The sequence below is a fragment of the Anticarsia gemmatalis genome, chromosome 17 (genome assembly GCF_050436995.1).
Source record: "Anticarsia gemmatalis isolate Benzon Research Colony breed Stoneville strain chromosome 17, ilAntGemm2 primary, whole genome shotgun sequence".
NCBI classification, from domain to species: Eukaryota; Metazoa; Arthropoda; class Insecta; order Lepidoptera; family Erebidae; genus Anticarsia; species Anticarsia gemmatalis.
The window spans coordinates 9,489,566-9,511,633 of record NC_134761.1 but is presented as its reverse complement, the minus strand read 5'-3'; the positions used below and the strand labels follow the sequence as shown (position 1 = coordinate 9,511,633).

General features: G+C 33.5%; 1 long non-coding RNA gene across 1 annotated transcript; it reads left to right on the top strand.

Annotated features, from left to right (window-relative positions):
* The first annotated feature begins 14,857 nt into the window (after positions 1-14,857).
* LOC142980130 (uncharacterized) lies at positions 14,858-17,611 on the top strand. The gene is made up of 3 exons (XR_012959856.1): positions 14,858-15,363; positions 15,446-15,611; positions 15,726-17,611. It is a non-coding gene; the product is annotated as an uncharacterized LOC142980130 (long non-coding RNA).
* Positions 17,612-22,068: the final 4,457 nt, after the last annotated feature.

The following is a 22,068-nucleotide window of genomic DNA, read 5'->3' as shown; positions in this document are numbered from 1 at the left end:
CAAACCAATATTCACGTTTATAATATGTAATTTTTATCATGATTGTTATAATTATGACAATGTTTTTGATTCAACACTCTACCATAATGATTCAACTGCTTAGATTTGAAAGAAGGACAAACAAACTGATTCACATTATAAATGCGTTTATTATTAGTAGTAAGCGTATGTTATAATATTATTACCCATGGATCCATTTCCAGGTAAAGGAATAGAGATTCTCAGAAACAAACGAAGTTTCTAAGATTCAAACTGACAAGTAAATGGCTATATTACTGGTTGTATTACAACTACCTAATATATTATGAACAAAGATAGTCGGTATATTTGAATGCTTATTTTTGCTCTAATGCTTAAACCGATTTTGACATTTTTCGTTTTTATATTATATAAAGATGAATGCAAAAAAATAAGCAATAATAATAAACATTTTAATACTTTTGAACTATTGTTAAAATGTTTTTTTATTGATTACGGAATTTCAAAGTACCTATCTATGTGATCACATTGGTATGTTTAATCATACACACATAAATATGAAATTGACTAACCTATTTGGGAAACAGTAAGCAGTAACCATCACATTCCTAAAAACCAAACCTGAAGAAAGAAAGTCATACTAAGGAACCCGTACTTAGATCACAAAATGAAACCTAAAACCGTCTCTTCATTAATACCACATTACATAATCAACAAGGAAGGGAGGGAAACCATTTCGCGATTATAAAGTGTTGCCATTAAGTAAAGCAAAGGAAAAAACAATAATAGCATTAAACGACACTTTACTTTTCATAGCCACGCAATAACGGTGAATAACGGGAGTCGGTGCGCAATTATAAATATTTCAATTAAAAACCAGACAGATTCAACGGTTCTATTCTCCTGCAGATTGTTCGTATTAAGATACTGTCCATTTTATACTTAACTCTATACTTTTATTAAGAAATCAGTTTATTATTTAGAAGGTATTTTTTTTGAATATCCCCATTAAACACCTTTGTTTATTAGTAAAACAGGTTGACAACTGTAGTTAATTTTAAAGTAAAGTTACTATTTTGGTATCATCCATAATAACTGTTAGGCTAGGTATATAATTAAGAATTGTATGCACTTACATAATCTTCACACAAACCCAAAAATTGGAAATGATATTATTAATCTAGTTAAACTTGCTTATTTTCGTAACATACTCGTCTCGTAGCCACTATCGCCTACGAACCGTAGCACCATCTACGAAAACTCGTAGCAGAAAAACAGCTCATATTTAACTAGATATTTTTTACGTAAGACAGTGTTGAATTCAAAGGTACAATCTTGATACATTGTAAAAAATGTCTTAAGGTTTTTGAGTATTATGCTAATTCTCCGTTTTTGAAAGGAGTTATTTTCATAGGTTAGCTCATTATGTATTAGAAAATTTTCAAGTATTTTTTATATTGTTGTCTTTCAGAAATATGTAAGAAAAAAAGAAATATATACGAACTTTCAATAAAATATCTATTAAAATAGTACCTTAATATGAACAACAAAAGGCATGGGGGTGTACAATATTCATGATTGGTGAGTTAACACTTATTACGCGGCGGCGCTCGCTGCTCATTACTTTCCTATTTAATGTCTGAATCGAATTAACGATAAACATATTTTATATAGAATTACAGACGGCACGGAAATGGATTGTGGAGAAATGGTAGACGTTTTAGTCAAGGATATACTTGCTAGATGTCATTTTGTATTTTTATTTGTTGAGAAAGTTATGTAGATGATATTTTAGATACTAAAAATTTTTAGTTCGTTCGTGCCAAATACTTTTTTAACCCATTACGGTCTCACTGCTGGACAAGGGTCTCCCAAACGAGGTAGGGATTAGACCGTGAGTCCATAGTTTCGTTTAATATCGAGGAAAAATATAATTTGTAATTAGTTGAGGTCGTGTTAGGGTTATCAAATAATTGATCAATGATCACCTCTGATTTATGTATTTTGAGTGAGAAACTAATATCTCTAACAAATTATATTCCTATGCTATGAATGTGATTAATTAAACCATCACTTACGCCAGAAGTTGTGAAAGATTATGGGCCGGTTTCACAGCTTGTGGGTAGGTGTTAGACAATCTATTCGATAGATAAAATGGCGTCAAATGAAAACCGCTGCCAAAATTCATAGTACCTGATTAAATAACACACTACTCATTCAGCAGTGTTGAATCCGGTGTTCTTTCACTTCTTATACTAATAAAACAGACATGTTGTAAACTATTACTGTTATGTATTTTACATTATTTTCGCGAATAGACTTTCTTTGCATAATGCTCTCAACAACTTACATCCCTTTCAATCTTCCCACATAATCGAATACTTACTTGTCTAATACTCAAATACTTGAAACAAACAAGTCTATATCCACGAGTCACAATGACATGATCACATGTAAAGGCGGGTACAGACATGCGACAGGCGACAGTGCGAATCGCAAACAGCCCGCCGGCGTCGTATTAATTACATCCTAGTACATTGTAATATGCTGATCGTGTTTGTTTGTAGTGTGTGTTCGGGTTTTAGTTTTATATCCGATGACGTTTGCGGGGAATGGATTTATTTTGAAATGGTACAATTGTATTTTGTGTTCATGAAAAATCGGTTATGGTTATGAAAAATGAACGAAAAGTTGCCTGCTTTCTTGCTGGAATGCTTTTTTTGTCAAAAAATGCAATATAAATATTTTTTGTGATAGAAATGACCTCTGCAATTGCTGGTCTAGTTGTAGTAGTTATAAGTTGGTCTAGTTGTTTGGTTACAAAAGTACAGTTACACACCAGTGAGTAAAGTTGTATAATTTTTCTAGCGTTCTACGGGCTCGGAAACTCGATTTAGTATTACTATCAGATTCGTAGATATGACAAAAATATCTATCAAGTCAACTGCGAAAACTTTGACTGAATCGAATAACGACTTGACATTTAACATCAATTGTCATTAACATCACAAATCTTTGTACAAATAAATATTACAAGCTTATTTACCCTCTCAAACTCGCAGAACTATCTAAATTACATTCCTAAATTAACAAAACACTTTGTTACGAAGCCAAGTGTGAAATGTTTTGTGTTTGATGTCCGTGTTGTGTCCCTCGGCAACACTCGGCTATCGTCGGCAATGTTCGGCACGTGTCGGTGTAATCAATCGACGCCTTTTTATCAATCGCAAACACTTATTGCGATTGAGTAGTGAGATTTTTGTGTAGTGTGGACGCGGCTTTATCGATAATTTATTTTATTTTGTGTCATTGATTGTTATAAGAAAATAAAATCCTGTTTTAATAGTAACAAATTAAATTATTATCATACTTATATGGTCTAACGCATCGAATGCAAAGTTAGGTAAATATTAAGAGGATTTCCCTTTTAAATGTTTCACTTAATTTTCTTTATTATTACAATGGTTAGAATCTGACTTCATGATGCTATTTTCACCACTTTATTTGATTACAGGATTTATTACATGGTACATTTTGTCTTCTGTATTTCTCATAAATTCATACTCAACCAGACAATAATTTTATTCTGTCACTTTGAGATACTAAACATACAATGATATAATATGAAAGTATCGATACTTATGATGCATACATGCAACACTACTTGTAGTAGTAATAAGTGAGATGTTTTGGGGATGTAATGATATATTAAAAGTGGTGAGTATTATTACACTTTAACTGCGTACATAGTTGGTACCAGACACTTTGGCGACAGCTTGAGGATGTGTAGGGTTTTTGTTATAAATTGTTTAATATTTTTCATTTACTACCCAAACATTTGTGCGTGGCTTTAGAAGGCACTGAAAAGAGTGATTTTATATTGTTCGTGTTAAAATGTAGAAACGTGGTATTTGAGATAAACTCATACTAACTTTTTAAACAATTTTGGAAGAACTTTCCAAACACGACACAGCCAGTTACTATACTATATAATAGTGGTAGTATGCTGTACTATTATTGTTTTAGTATTATAGTTTAGTAGCTAATAATATCTTAATAATATTAGTTATGTACCAACCCCTACCGGTTATAATTGCAATGAAGTCCTTCTTTCACCATGAAACGACTGTACGGTATGTAATTTTAGCGAGTTGACAGATTGTTGACGTAGACCACTTTCCAGAAAAAATCCTAGCAATCGAGCCTCATACAAAAGATAATATAATAAGAACTACTTATACTATAACTTTCATTCTTATTTTCTTTTCAACATTCCCCTATAACTATAGTTCTAACAACATAACTCAAAGCCTACACCATCAAAGCATGTGGGAACTAAAACTGCAAGCGGTAACTATCACACGAACACACACAGCGGCAGGTGTAAGTGCGACACTGACAGTCACTGGTGAGTTAATCTCACTCGTGTTGTGCCGCGAGTCCACTTGACGACGTCGCTGCTACTGAACGACACTATTTTTGTACGATTATAGCGCGCGTTGTGGATCTTGATACTTGGGTTAGGAATAGTTTTCATAGGAATAATTTACTTTTCACTTACTTACTAATATAGGCTTAGCATTTAGTCGATAAATCATTACCAAGAAGAGCAAGTTCACACCGTGTTTGGCTTTTTAAGCCCTATTAAAACATTGCCATGTGAAATAAACTGAATTATAGATTTACTTAATTACTAGCTTAGTTAATAATCTTGTAATTTTTGCTGAACAAAACCACCGGCGCAAAAATAGACTCGAAAGAAGACAATAGTGACTCAGATATACAACCTAAAATAATTTTCGTTCCTAAGAAACTTCAAAACATTCTTTGACAAATAATCTTCTATTAAGGTCTTAAAACATTTATGATATAAACTATATCATTCTTGTTTAACAGAAAACTAACATAACACGTAAAAAATAAAATAGTAAAGCCCAAAGTGCCACGAGTCAGTACTCTACATCGGTAGAGACGGTAGAGATCCGGTTTATTTGCGCTTATATTGTGTGGACACAATACTTCAGAGGGATCATGTCGCGTCTACCGACCTGCTGTTTACTTATATGTGTAGCTCTATGTACTGTGTACGCTTATGTAGAGTTTAATATGACTATCTACGTTTGACATTTAAATATCGTTAAGTATTGAGGTGTAGTTCGTTTATTGGATTTTGGAGAACAGTTTCGTAGGTTCCCAAAACAATCAGAAAATCAGAGCAAGATTTGCTCTGTAAGCGAGTGAAATAATTAGTACCTAGTATTATGCAGGCAAACAACTAACGAGTAGCTGCCGATAAAAACAGCTAATAAATGGATTTTTCTACCAATCTACCACAATAAATAAATATATACACACATTCCTAATATCACGCCTGTTATACCCAAAGTGGTAGACATGTATAATTGGTGTATATAAAATAAACCTTATTAACAATCAAAATTACGAATAACAAAATGGAGACTAATCCTAGGGTCCCACAGACACTAGCTCTATTTTGGTAAAATAGTGCAGACATCTGCTATAACAGCACTACTATATCAGCAGTAACTTAAAGAATGCACCATTTGTGTTTGTCAACTCTACATAAATCTCAAATATCTAACGCAATTCAAACGCAGTAATAATAAATGTAAGTTAAACAAGTGTAGTTATTTGCCATAGAGCTCTCGGCATGGGAGCGCATACATCTGTGGAGTAAGCTCCATGGCAAACACACCTCCTGGGGTCGCAGCACTCTGGTAACTACTGAGATTCTGCTTTGAAGATTTTACAAATATATTTTAATATACTCGTATATGAGACTTGATAACTTTGCTATACATAAATTAAGTAATTAGTTGAGTGATCGGCTTAATTTTTTTGGAAGGCTTCGTTCCAAACGACGGTCGTTCATGCTTATCGATTAAGGGGCGGCATATGTAATTTTATATTAATATTATTAAAGAGAAAATCTGCGTCTGTCTATTATGCTGGCCCGGCTGACCCACAGAATAATTATTATTTTAATCGGGTATAAAGTCTAGCACATATGCTGCTTGATTTTCCGGCATCCACGCGAATAGTCGCGGCCAATTTCCCATTTGCAAACTAGTTATTGAGTTCTAATTACTCACAATACAGAATCAAATCTAGTCCAATTTTAATTACATACCAACAAAAACTTATACCTATTACCGGTGAGGATGGGTAAAGACCAGAGAACGCTACTTCTTTTGCTTCATTCGCACCTAATTTAATACAATTTAAATAGTTATAACATATCAAAAGTGTGTCCAAACTCCCACGAGATTACTAATATCTCGGTCCAACACGTCCCCAGTAATAAAGCAATGCACACAAACTTAAACTATTGACTTTGTACACTTAAAACTACAAATACGATTTAAATCAGAGGGCACGGGAATTAGGGTTGATGGAGAGTATAAAGAAACGAGCTCGGATTTGATATTTTTTAGTCTATAAGATAATTTTGTTTCTTTTCCCAAAGTTTTGTTAAATCATTTCGTAAAGTTTAAATTAAGAGTAGCTTAGGCTCTATTTTTTTTATAAGTTTCCATTGTATCAATCATAGAGACTACATTTTTATTAATAAGTAAAACAGCCTTCTTCAACAAAGATACACATAACATTATTATTATCAAAGAATATGTAATGTGAATAATAGAATTGTGCAAAGAACTTTAAGGTGCATTTCTTATTGGAATTTTAGTCTTTATGAGGATATTTTAAACAAAGTTCTATTAGGCGTTAGTAACTCATCTGCAAGATTGGTTTATTACCAGTAATAGCCAAATTCAATAAATCTATCCGAAATCGAAGCCTTACGACGTTAGTTACCGTTGCATGTATCTTATCTCTTCAAGCTAACACCAGTTTTCTGATGTCGTCCTATTCAATGATTATCAAAACGACCCTAAACCATCAGACAGACAATTTCACACAACCATTATTTTTCATCCAACCGTAACTTCACTCATGTATTAACAACCGTATAATGTAGCTATACAAAAAATGTATGTCGTGTTCATACAAAAAATCCGGTAGTGAGTTTCCGCCTAATATCATGCAATATAACATAAAACAAATTAAGCACGGTCCTTAAATACTGACAATCGGGTGTTTTGCGAAATGGCAGGGCAGCGTCAAATTGGGGGTTTGTGCGTCCAGGCGTCACACGATTTGCCCCACCGGCATAATATTTATTTCATTACTTCTATTCATACGGTGTAATCTGTGTTGCGGTTCAAGTTTGAAACTAGTATCATACGAAAAAAGCAAAATGCAACTTTCAAAATGAATAAATTTGATATTTGTTACAGGTCACATTCAGAAAACTATAAGAGAGAAAATAAATACTTTTAAAATTAGTAACGTCAATTTAATGCAAGATTCAAAATTTTAGCTGCATTCAAAATCACTTAAATTCGTTCTATAAAAGTTTCGTATTACTATGATATTACCTGAATTTGTGTTATTCCTTTTTATATTTCTAGTGAGATATTTTGTGTAGGTGCATGTAACACAATGAACTTGTTACTATAATTATGCAGCAACCTAAGAATCCGCTTTTCTCCTTTAAATTATCATGTTTAATAATAATGAAAGTTTATTTTCTACTAACTAATTCACAACAATTAATGACGTCACATCGTGTTTTTGTATATCCAGTTCAGTTCAATAAATTTCTGTCTTTTTTTATTTATTTGCCGATCCGTGAATATCCCGAACTATGCATACTGCCCGCTACACGTCAGCATACGAACAGATCATAGCTTACTTCACGGGGCGTCACTATCAAGGCTCGGATTTTTCGACCCCCACGGCGGCATTATCACACAAACACCACACAAAAACGACCTTATTACATACAAAATACAGTCCAAATTCAATCGACAACTATTTGTCAACGAAGCTTCAATGCGGAACACTATTGTGAGGATAATACCGCGATCAAACGTACACCCATTGTCATTGTATCTGCTAAAAAACTCTCAACCTTATGGCTACTGTGTTTTAAAGTTGAATTTCGTGTAGTGGGGTTTTCAGTGGTTTTGAATAAGGGGTAAGTGCGATTCGTTTAATTCATGTAGACGTGCAGACTCTTAATTTTGAATGTAATATTTGTAGGGTGTGACAAGACACTTAGACGACAGTGCTTGACAATTTAGTTAGATTAAAAACTATAATTCTAGTTGGAATTAGCTTTTCGAGGACAATAAAGTAACTGGTTTTTGGCGTTCAGTAGATAGATAGTGAAACAGTTCTATAAATAATATAATAATGTATTATTTTAAGGTAATAAGAACTGTGGTCAATTAATGATATGGTTATGGTGAAGATGAATAGAAAACCGGACCTATCTTTTCAGGACCATTACTTGATTAATGAAGAAAACTCGCATGCCTTGCTTTTATGGCTATCCTTTCCTACGTTTTCCTTTAAACAGCAATTCGAGTACCATTGGTTGGCGTAAATTGAGTATGCAAGTGACAAGTACTATTTTTTGTAACAAGCTTAACATCGACCTTGAGACTTCGTGGTCATTAGGTTGATTATCGACTTTCTAGGTTTCAATAGTGATCAATTTTGAATTTGAATGTATGCGACTGTTTGTGATGTCAAACAATCAAAGCATTTATCAAAAAGACAAAATCATTGAGGAAAACCCTTTATAAAGAACTGTATCTACACATTATATAAATGTTCGTGTATTCTTTACATAGCATACAATATAAGGATTACAGAAGGGATGACAGCCCTTCGGCAAATCTAATAAACATCCCTTGAGGGACATTTGGAAAACAATTTGCCAACGATTTGATTTGATGTGAGTCTAATAATGTTGTACAGTAAGTTGTTTATTGTTTCAAGTATTCGATTTGTAGATGAAAATCAGATACTTATGTATATATTATTTTTGTTCGTGACTACATATTTGCATGTATGACTATATGTTTATATTGTATATTGTTTAAAAGAAAACTTGAAAAGTACTGAATGGATTTTCAAGCAAGTTTTACCAACAGACAGAGTAATTAGATATCCTTTTATCTATACTAAACCAAATATGTCTAGTCCGGCTCTTTGCGATAAATATGAACGGAATTTTAAATGATTTTCTCCCTGAGTATGTTTCAGGAGGAAGGTTTAGTGAAGTAACTGAACTGTAATAATGAGACAAATTCTTGCGCCGCATTCGTGGTCTGAGTTTTTTTGTTCGAATAACAAGATAATAAACAGTAGCATCGCCATTTTTTTGGGCACCTATCAAAAAAAATCGCCTGCGATCAGTTTATAGTTAATCCTAATAGTAAAAATTAAGCACTAACAATTAACGTAATAAATTATCATCGCATAATCAAAGTTCCTGTAATACAAAAAGTGTCCAAAAATCAAACATTTGTGAATCATTGTCAAATAGAGGTGCTCTACCATACAATGTCCTATAAATAAAGATTTTCAAAAATGTAATGCAAAAGTATTAAACCATACAGTAGCAAAGAGTACAACTCACAGAGGGTACAAAAAACATCTTCAAATAATAAATTCAATAAGAATCGCGGTACATGTGGTCGAGTACAATCGTGGCCACTCGAGCGCACACGTCATAATATGTAGATACATTTGTTAGAACATAATTGATTGTAAGTATAGGGGCGGGTTTTTATAGATGGGTGGATAGGTAGAAATGTTGGTGTTTTCTCGCTGAGGCTTGGAGGAAAGATGGTGGAGACAATTAGTATTATTAGGTTACGCTTTATGATTTTTCAATGTATAATGCTAAACTAAATGATCTTTTTGCTACTGTAAATAAACACGAAACAAAAGTATACTAATAATTAGATTTAAATCATAATAGTGCCTAAATCAGCTACATATTCTCATTCAACATGGTTTAAGCCGTAAAATCCTACTAGCATAACAAAAATGAATACAGCTGTAAAAGATATGTAGGTATCAACAGATGCTCCTATAGGTATTGGAGTCACAATAGATAATGTTACCATTTTTGTGGCACTTTCTAATGGCAAAGAATTTACTACAATTATAAAAACCTATTTTCAAACTTAAGTATCTAACTTAATTTCAACGAACTATCTCATCTACGCATACTTATTCTATCACAATCACAATACAAAAATCATTTAAACCAAACCGCGTAAAACATCAATTGTGTTACACTACAGGCCACAATAAGTATACACTTGGACAAATATCTGTCAAACGTCTCACGATTACATAGAACAGCGGGGCGTCTTGTGGTGAAATCAAAAGTGTTTGTTTAGTCATGCTTGTAATTCGCTTTGAAGAAATATTGTTGAATATGAGAACGTTATTGTCATACTAGATTTTAGAATGACGATACGATCGTGTGATAGTGGCGTGTACTTAAGTGCATTTAATACATTTTTGCATATATCCGATAATATCAGAAGTGAACTTTTATAACTGTAAAAAGTCAGCTATTTTTTTATTTATCGTTTACTGAGTTGCGGTTGACTTGAAAAGTATTTACTGTATGGGTCACCAGAAAACCTAGCCTTTAGATTGCATCGTAATAATTCCTAGTCGCCCGTGTTAGTGAACCTTGTTTTTACAAACCTGGCTCTTTGAATATCTCCTTGTTTAGTCTTTCAATTATGGCGGACAAACAGATAGACCGACTTTCCCATTTATAATGGTACCTACGGATTGAGAAGCAAAAACCTACACTACAATTTTCAACAACTATAAGTTAAACGTCGGTAGAACTGCGACAAAAGTGTATTTTTTAAAGTTTCATTTCTCTTTAACGTTTAAATCTCATTAGGTCTTCCAAATAACTAATTGTATATAGTTTTCGCCACAATTTAATTTCAAAATTACAAAATTCGCCTATCTGCCGTCTTGCCTACCAACAGAAACGTGTGAAAAGCAATTACACTTCATTTCATAAGACATAATGCAGTCACAACCAGTTATTATCGTACAACAAATATGCTTGAACAAGCCTATCTTCGTTATAAATCAAGTAAACATAGTCTATGCAGAATAAAGAGTGGTGTTCAAATGTGTGTCATTGTCACTCAGACAATGTATTTGACCTGTTCTATATGAAGTTCCACTTTCATTTTACTGGTATTACATTGGTATACATTTGAGGACTCGGGGTTACTTTTATTTTGGTCCCTAAAGATCCTGTTGTGATATAAGTAAGCGAGTTTTACTAACATAATAATATGAATGTAATTTGTTCGTCTTCTATGCTTTCTCTGTTTTCTAAACAAAGATTCTTATCTGTTAGTACCTAAGAAATTATTAGCTAGACCAAATTGCATAGAACTATAAATATTAAGAGTCTATTCATTAATTAAGCCCAAGATTTATTTGCAGATATTGACATACCACAATCTACTGTTAGTTACAGTCTGCTGAGAACAGGTTGAAGAATTTACACCCATTTTAAAAATTGTTCGCATAATAATTCTATTACTTGTTTGTCTCATTCTCGTTTAATACACACACCATCAAAAAATACAAAATTTACGCCAATCGAGCCTTATCTTCAAAAAGTAGAGCAATGATAATCCAAGACCTAAGTTGTCCAAATCCTACCTACAAATTACTTCCACCACCATCAATCATTATACTCTCACCTTTTCCTAAAAACCAAAAACAACGAACATAACCTCTAAAACAACTGCAAAAACATTGACAAACAACAGTTAGTTTGAACAAACAAACGCTATCGCATTCGCACACACATTAGACAAACACTAATTTAATTATTATTGTTGTTACAATGTTGTTAATACCCGTTTGTATAGTAAGTGTATATTATAAATATTTGTATAACAAATAGAGGAGAAATTACGTTTGTTTTGTTATAGTGATTGCGTGATTTTGTGGTAGTTTTTGTAAGAGTTTACGCATTATTTACTTACTAAGAAGGTCTACTATAGTGTTTCGTTGACCCTGTAATACTATTTTGATGTTTAAAGCAGCTGGCTTCTAATTTTATAGAAAGAGAAAAGAAACTCATATCATTTTTTTAAACTATCGGAGTATATACACGTAATAAAAAAATGCTAACGGGTTTTAAATGCGATGTGAATTTTAGGCTTTATAATACCTTATTTGCTGTCCTTAACGTTGGGTAGCAAATAAGGTATTGTAAATCGTAAAATTCTTATCAAATGAAGTTGTTGTACATCCACACCTGAAGACATCATGGGTAAAGCGTTTAAATCTTTGCTTTTCAATATGTATCTTGATTATCCATTAACATTAATGCATCATTTTATAAGTTAGTAATAGTTCCCTGTAATATTTTAAAAGGATGTAAGATTGGTTCGACCGATGGAAACGAATCTACCAAACAGTAATAATTTAGTGATTTTGTCGACTCTTTCTTCCGCACATTTTTGAATACATCATCCTTAAATATAATAACTTACATAATTTTGGAAACATTTAACACACTACATTTAAAATCGTAAGCAAAATTTACATTATTATACTTCAAATTAAAACAAACAAAATGGTCTGATGATTTCTAATCTCCTTACACAAGAAAAGTTTAAATAAAACAACGAGAAAAACAAACTGTCAAGTGTTTGTTTTTCAAAACATTTCGTGTCAATCTCAAACATTGACTATCAGACGTTGTCCTAGATGCAGTTACGAAAAATAACTGATAAGAGAGAATAACCATTGTAAATTAAGTAATCGTACTAATTGTGTCATAAAGACCTGTTTTTTTAGTGTTTTATTACTAGGATTTGGAGCTAAGACTGGTAATATCAGGTAAAATGGAGATATGGGGACAGAGCGTTAAGTTACGGAACTTGCATCGTAAATAATTTTTAAAAGTAAAACAAAGTTATTATATTTTTTAAGTTGCGACCAAGGCCGCATTAACTCGGCATAAGTTAATGCGGCCTTGGTCGCAACTTAAAAAATAAGTCTGGCAACTCGAAATTCAATACATGTCATATACATACATGTCAATTCCCGTATATTATTAGTAAAAAAGAAGATATGGATTTGGATTTGTAAGTTTTATTTACTTTATTAATTGAGAAGACTTTTTTACAGATTTTTTCAGCAACTCTCATTTTTGATAGGATAAAAGATTAAGGAGCATACCTGAGCAATTTTTAAAATACTAAGCTAGAACGTAGTGTCAAAATAATTTAATAAGTACGGGCTATTATTCTATCGCATTTCGGTTTCATTCACTTTCCATAAGTGGAAGTTAAGTAAAACTGTCTTTTTTTTACTCTACCTTTATCTCTAAAATTTCTAAAAATACAAAGCATTAAAACTTTTATCAAAACCTCGACGGCTTGTCACGGAATGTCACAATGTTTTTAGAACGGGAACACTTTTGTTGGTTCTACACGACTACACTAAATTACTCGCATTGCGTATTGTACACTTGGACACTAAAGTGTTTCATGTTTCATTTATGATATTCATTTTTACCCTTTTGACACCTTCCTTTCGCCTTTGTCTTCACTTGCGTAGAGAGACTTCTAGGCACGAAAAGTGATCTGTGTTGATCAGCTTATATAAACTTTTTCTGAACCAATTTCCCGTATTTGATTTGGTTTCGTGTAATAAGGAATAGTGAGCTTATTGCCTAACTCGGGGATTTCATTTTGCCGACTTTTTTAAAAACAGGACTGTTATTAAGGCTTCAGACGTGTACAGGCTAGGCAGAAACCAAATATAAAAGATAATATTCTTATCTACTTGTTTGAACTAGGAATTCAATGCAAGACCTCGTGAGAGCTGTCCTATTCTCGCACAGCAGTAATCAAACTAAAAATGCATTGTAAATTATACCAAACAAACACATTATTGTGCCATATAAGTACTTATTTTATAAAGTTTATTTTACCCACACTCGTTCGTAATCAAGTACTAAGAATCAGTAACCTTACCTTTCAGTATCATGTATCGCAATGTTTGTTATTGTAAAAACGCATAGTAAGATGTAGACTAAACAATAGTACCGTTGTGTTACTTATCACTGTTATTTTAATTGATTTGTATGGAATCTTTTACACTAACATTTGTGATTACCACTTCAGATCCCTTTTAAAAGCCTCTTACCAATCTATACTTATACTTATATACTTATACTTATAATATTATAAAGCTGAAGAGTTTGTTTGTTTGTTTGTTTGGACGCCCTAATCTCAGGAACTACTGGTCCGATTTGAAAAATTATTTCAGTGTTAGATAGCCCATTTATCGAGGAAGGCTATAGGCTATAAATCATCACGCTACGACCTATAGGAGCAGAGTACCAGTAGATACACAATGTTACAAAAACGGGGAAAATTTTGTGACGCAAGCGAAGTTGCGCAGGACAGCTAGTTCTACTAATATTACTTAGGGGGACTTGGCAGCTAGTAAATTTATCAAGGTGGACTTTATGTCCCCATTTTCCCATTTTAAAATTCTGTTTCACTCCTATTCGTCATGTATTAAAAGGTATAAATGGACAATTATCAAAATATTTTTTTTCAATTTGTACCATTAGTTACTCAGTTTGGCGCTTTCAAACCACCACACTCTTTAGCTTTATATAATATAAAGTATAGAATAATAATAAGTTGATTAAATTTAATCGTCTTTGTGAATGAGTGAAAGGGGCTTTTAGTTATAAAATCACATGGTTAGCTAAGCTTTAAACTTTTGTGACCGCCAGTACGTAATCTTAGCAAACACAAGGTTTGTATAACTCGACGAAATAAGTCTAGTTTATTTAACTTTACTTGACATCGTGTTGCATTGCGAAATGTCTTGAAGCGTTTATCACAAAAATGTTATTTAAATCATGTTTTTATAGAAAGAAAAGAAAGAAAGAAAAAGAAAGAAAATAGTATTTATTGAACACACAGAAACCATATCAAAACACAATAATATTAATATTAAATAAACAGCGTCCTGTGTGCCAACAGGGAGGTCACTCAGCATTATGCTGGTTGTGACAAACCACAACACAGCGCTGGTTTTCAGTGACCACCCTAAATGACGCCATTTACGGGAGCAGCAGAAACAGAAAAAAATACCATTGTTTACAAACTTACTTGTATACCCATCACCAACAAAAATACCCACATATTAATTGAAAAAAATACTAATAAATAAATAAACTGAATCATTATAAATATTATGTAGGTAGGTACACAAATTATTGTCGTACATACTTGTAATTATCTCTCTCACACAAGACCCGTCTCGCTCGCCGCCGCCGCGCCGGTCCCATCACGTGAATTACTCACAAACACGCGCCGGCGCGACAGCAGCGCACGAGTCACGCGATATTGAACATAATTTTTTATCCTTCAAAATTGAATTACATAAACATAATAAATTTTGTAAATAAAGGTGAGTGTATATCTCTAAAAGTTTACATTTAACACATACCATAATAATGCAATATAAATAACGTTGAAACAAATTTCGACAGCCTGATTTTAAAAATTTCCGTGGACACAAACAAAGATGCAAAACAAAAATGGCAGCCACACTTCGTCAACAACAAAGATAACAAATCACCGCCACCACTGTATGAGGAGCAGTAAGAAAAACCAGCTTATGCCAAAATTATGATGTGCATGGATCATAAACATAGTGTAAGTAGTAAGCAATTACATATTAGCTTATCTATACTAAGTATTACTACGTGTTATTTGCTGGTTGAGAAGTATTTTTTTCATATTACTTCTAAAACTAAATTTTGATTTTAGGGATCTTACAGGCGGTGGTATATTGTTCCAACAGTGAGTGGCGGCATACCTAAAACATCCCCTGAATGCCACAGTTTTGTGATTTTGTACGGAAAGCGGCCTCGATGACGATCTTGTGGAGTACGAATAGTGATCACGTCGCCAAACCAGCCTGTTATAGAGGTACTCCGGTGTTTTATTACTTAGAACCCCGAATAATAAGGTAGCCAGGTGAAGCTCTCTCCTTGCCTCCATTTTTAATTTATTATATTGATTCAGATAGGGAGTGATGTGGCTCCTTCGGGGTATATTGTAACAGAATCGAGCGCAAGCGTTCTGTACCCGTTGAATCAGTCGGACTGTACGTGACAACAGGCAAGGCCCGTAAACCACATCACAATAATTGAGCTTTGATAGAACAAGGGATTCAACTAGCATTTCTCTCATTGGTATGCTAAGGAATTTCCTGATCCTATACAGAACCTTTAATTTATAGAAACAGCTTTTGACCAGATTGTTTACGTGTCCCTCAAAGCGTAGTTCAGGGTCAAAGAGTAGGCCTAGGTTTCTAGCTGTATCAACTCTTTCAATATTTACCCCCATAATTTTTATTTCCGGTCTACATGATGATAATGAATTTATTTGTTTCTTGCTGCCCATAATCATAAACTTGGATTTCTGTGGATTTAGTGATAGCGAATTTTTATTGCTCCAAGATACAAGTCTTTCCAGATCCAAGTTTATAGCTTGCACAGCAGTCGATACGTTGTTTGCCGTCATGGAGTGATACAATTGTGTATCATCGGCATAAATATGGTATTTACTGTTTCGTATACAGGTTGTTATATCTGCACTATATATAATAAAAAGCAGCGGTCCCAACAGTGATCCTTGGGGAATTCCCCTGGGAACTGCTTTAGGGGTGGAAGACAAAGTAGTACCGTCTTTCTTTTTAATCTCAACCCGCTGGAGTCTATTAGTTAGATAACTTTCAAACCACTTGACCGTGTCGCAGTCAAAACCATAGAACGACAATTTTGAAAGTAACAAATTTATATTTACACTATCAAAAGCGCGGGAAAAATCTAATAATGTTAATATCGAGCCTTCGCCCCGGTCTCTTGCCTCTAGTATGTTGTCAACAACATCTGCCAGTGCGGTTGCAGTGCCCCTGCCCCGTCTAAAGCCCGACTGCAAATCCGGCAGAATTCCATTTGTTTCTAAAAAATTTACCACCTGTGTATACACTACTCTTTCCAGAACCTTGGACAGACACGGTAAAATACTTATGGGTCGGAGGTCTTTATAGTTTTGAGGGTTGTTGTTCTTAGGCAGTGGCCGTACATTCGCGAACTTCCATAAAGTCGGAAAAGTATGTGTGTTAATAGATTTGTTGACTACATTAGTTATTGCATTAAGGGACTGCGGAAGAGTTAATTGGATCATATCTCTAGATATACCATCTATACCTATAGCGTTCGACGTTATGTTGTTGATTATTTTTAAAACAGTGTTTGAATCTGTAGGAATTAAAGAAAAAGAAGCTGAGCTGTATCTATGGAATTCAAAAAATGATAAGTCCGAAATCGTTACATTTGAGCTGCCGGGTATATCTAGAAACGCAGTATTTAAACCGTCTGGGTCATCACATTGTTCTAAAAATGTACTGTCCTTCGTAGGAGTGGACAGTACGTGCGTTTTTATGTTGTACCATAAAACTTTAGGCTTTTTTGTGTTGTCAGTAATATTTTTGGTGAAATATGCCTTTTTTTCGTTATATAATGCAACGGCCGCTTGGTGTTTTAAATCTAAATAGTAACGTTTTTGTGCTTCATTATTAGTTGTTCGGGCCCGACAGCGGGCTTCATCGCGTAATTTGAAAATTAATTTAATGTTATCTGTAATCCACGGCGTTGGTGTACCCCGAAAATAAAGCTAGGTATAAAACATAAAGGCATGTACAGAAGAAGGTAAGAGAAAGGTATCAATAATATTCAACAGTAAAAACAAACGCAAAGAGTTTGAACTGGGCAAAATGAAAGTACATTTTCGATGGTATAGATAAATTTTATGATGAAAACTAGCGGCCCAGCCCGACTTTGTCCGGTTCGTTAATCATATTGCCGTGAGAATTTGGATCCCGTCGATCCCGTTCAAACCTTTTTCTGACAATTACAGACACTTAAAAAAAATATCCAAGTTTATGCGTTTGTTTTAAAATTATGTATTTGCAAATACATTTCTATAATTGTTTTTATTTATATTGATTTATATTTTTCGTCTCACCTTCTTCCATCGGTCACAGCCGTGATGTTACTCTTCAAAACAGAGTCCACTACTGCTTGAACGAACTGTTTCACACGTGCTCTATGCATGTACAGACAATTAGGAAGTATCCATTCAATATAATACAGCTGTTCAAAAAGTTAAGTATTCAAATATGAAGTAAGACATTATTACCTAGTTATCAAACTTAGTCACGTACAGAATACTTCAGGAAAATGTATCGAAAAAATAACATATAAGATGTTTGCGTTTATGTAAAACAGATCCAAAAATGTGTTAAATGTTCAAAAATAAGGAAAATTTGGAAAAGAAATCCATTGTGTAGTGTTTTTATATTGGCTTAAAACGCAGGCCTAGAAGTGGGCCAGTAATAAGTTAAAATTTTCCTTATTCTAAAGTTTGTACAGCAAAACCAATATATAAATTTCAGCTGTGCTACGCTTAACTACTTTTTGATACTTTGAAGTGATAGTAATTTGATGCAGTGAAAGAAAACGTGAATGAAATATAACCAAGTTTCACCATTAACAATATAAGTCCAATGTTATAAACTGCGTAAAGTCAGAATCGGTACTCCAGCCGTACCTAGCTTTATAACCTATAGTTACATTCTCCTATCACAAAAAAAACGACTTTGTAAAGATCATAGGTCAGACAGATCAACACCAAATCACCTAAGCTTTAAATAATAAAGCACTAAGCAGCATCGTAATAACAATGTCATACCATGCTACTTTTGAGTAGGCGTCGGCATGACTCGCGAGGGGTCTACGAAGCTTAAGCGCGGTGTCTAGCCTAGTAGTCGAAGCGCAATTCAAATCTGAGCTGCTGATCCACTCTTGTTAGGTGCCGTGGAACGGGCTGACTCTTGCACGGAATTACTTACTTAGGTACTTGTGTTAGTCATTCAGTGGACATATGAATATAGGGGTTACTTTAAAATTGAAACATATAGGTATATTCTAGGTCAGTTTTCCTTACTATTTAAAATCACGTACCCGATAACAATAATTGATCACGTCGCTATTTTTGTTTTTGGTATGAAATAAACCCTAAATTTACGTAAAGACCCCTAAAGTTATGGTATTTAGACCTGGGTCAGATCATAGTGAATTTCCCGGTGAAGCGATTTTATGCCGATACATTTTTGAATGGATGTCTGCTAAGAGTCTCATGGCCGGTATAAGTATTGGTTATCTGAACAACTAGAATTTTGACAGAATTTTTCATAGACTTGGTGCCAATTTCTCTCAGATACGCTATAACCGTAAGATTTTATGATTTCAATCGTAAGAAACAATCAGTAATCCTCAACTTCATTCTATAAATACGAGTACTCGTAAGTTTTCGTTTTGAATAATTTTCAGGTACAAATACTAAGATAATTTCCTCAATTCCTAGGGTTACTTAGTACCTCAAGTGGCATAAAATCAGTTATGTCTGAATATCACAAAAGTTATTTCAAATACAAACTTGACTCGCAAAACGTGTTAGAACGACAATAATAGATAATAATTTGTTAAAAAAAACCGGCAAAAATGTGTTCTGATCCAAGGCTTTTTATACCTACTAGTGTAAACTAACATATTTATTTAACATAAATATTACACAGGTGTTATTTATTATTTTAGAGTTAAATAAGGAAAAACTATTGTTTCGATACATAACAGTTACTTAGGAAACAGTCTGAGCACTACGGTTGCTACAATAACATCGTCTGTAGTTGGTAATTTCTGGTGCTTTTTCGAGTATTGATTAGATTCTAAAAGACTCTCCCCCTTATTCATAAAAAATATATGAAATTATGAAGAGTTTTGTTTTTTTCACTCCTTAGCGAAATGACAAAGAGAAAACATATTTTAGTAGCCTTTTAACTAAAATAGGTTTATAGTGTGTTTATGAATAAGAGGGTCTGTATATAGGCTTTTGACATTCAGTTTTTTTGATGGCCTTCGTGATGCAGTCGGTAGTGTTTACCACTGCCGTGCGTTAAGCTAAATGTTTCTGAGTTTTTCTGTCATGAAATACTCAGTAAGTTTGCATAGAGATAGAAAGTTGAGGTCGGTCGGCCGCCGCTCCTGCGCCTGACCTCTCACAGTGCAATAAGGTAAGAATACTGATACACATACTTAGACACTTTTATGAAAGGTCTGCAGTTCTGCACATTTGGCTGGTTTCAATGAAACTAACTGCCGTAACCTAATGTCGGCCCGAAGGACATTATAGAATATACTTTTCAACAAGGTGGAAGCATAGTTCTAAGAACTTATTTTAATATATAAAACAGATTCTTAAAACCGTGCTCCCAAGTTTATAGCACTGTATTAGTATTGGCCTTTTCTGAATTAGTATTTATAAATCTGAACAAGCTGACTTAATCGATGCCTTACAGCTGTGAGACTGGACTCAATACTTTACGTAAAGACTATTAAATCTAAATTAAGTACAATAAGCTAAAGGTTTTAGCTCCACATCGTGTGTGGTGATAACAAACAAGTCAAGTGAACGGGACGAGGCAAGCTCCTGGATTACACTCGCTTATCAACGCACTTGATAACGATTACGTCACACCACTGGGTGGTCCGGGAATGTCTTTAACTTTGGATTTGATCCCGGTTGATGTTATGATAACAGATTTAGAAGAATGTATAATAGAAAACGGAAATTAACGCGAACATGCATTTTACCTTAAAATGCCTAACGTTTCGGCGCAGGTTGCACTCGCCGTGATCGCAGGCTGAAAGTTATGAGATTTAGAAGAATATTTTGAGGTAAACTTTTAACTGCTTATTTAATATTGTTCATGCCAAAGTTTTGTGAGGATGGATTCATATATCTACGCATATATACCTACCTACGATTAGTTGTTGCCCGAAAGGGTAGCTCTTTCAGGCAAAAATTACTCTATCGATTGTGATGAAACTTGATACACTAATAGTTTATTACCTAGATCGAAATATCGGATACTTGTAACCTCGATAAATGCTCTTATTATTATTCTATTGGTGTTTATTTTGTTGTGAAATAAATAAGCCTTTTTTAAACAAATTGAACAGTGAAGAAACCTACACAACCAACTAAATAAATATTTTACGAATAATAAAGGAATATTTAAACATAATATTAAAAGTAATTAGGTATTTAGATTTTTTATTTTAACATCGCGAATATTAATATTGTTTCATGAGTCGTTGGGCTGGTTTCTACCAATATGTCTGCCGTAGCCAAATATCGGCTAGGAGGACCTTACATAACATTGACAACAGGTAACTTATATAATTTTAGTAATGCCTTATACTTCAGGCAAATTCTCAGTATTTAAACTAGGCTTCATTGAAAAGGAACAACATAACATTGAGAGAGCTTTGAGAGACTACCCGACCTTTAGTCCAAGAAATTTTACCGTGAAAGCGTATTTATAATATTAGCATGGTCTAATGCGGTATTTTTATAGCAATCCATCGAAAATACTTTTAACCACTTCCAAAGAGGAGATTCGACAGATTTTTTTTCTTGTGTTTCTTATACGTTTTCACCGCCAAATGTGTATAATCTTACGATAGACTTTATTTTCGCTAAACCTGAATAGCAACTTAAATTTCTCCATAGTTTGACAACTTTTCCTCGTTTTTAGTTTATAATGTTATGTTTTCAATGAAAGTCGAAAATTCCTTAGAATCTCGTTATCATATTATAAACTCACGTTGCTACTGTAGAGCTTCATAAATTAAGGCTCAAAGCACTTCATATATTTAAGGATTATATTTATAATACTTTTATTGCTACTAAGCATGTGAGATAAATTATCTTTTGACGTAGATACAAGAAGGCCCTAAGACTACACAAAAAACTGAAAACTATTAGTTATTCTTTAACTGCGAACTTGACGTAAATCAAATAGGAAAATACGCTTTAAATTCTATTATGTTAACCTCAGGTGAAACTTTTTTTAATGGGTAATTCATTTAAAAAAATTTAGATATCTTGAAAACACAGCCTTTTCAGTTAAAAAATAGCTGGAAATTTAAATTTTATGAAATATTTTATTGATACACTTTTTTGTGATTTTGTGGGTATA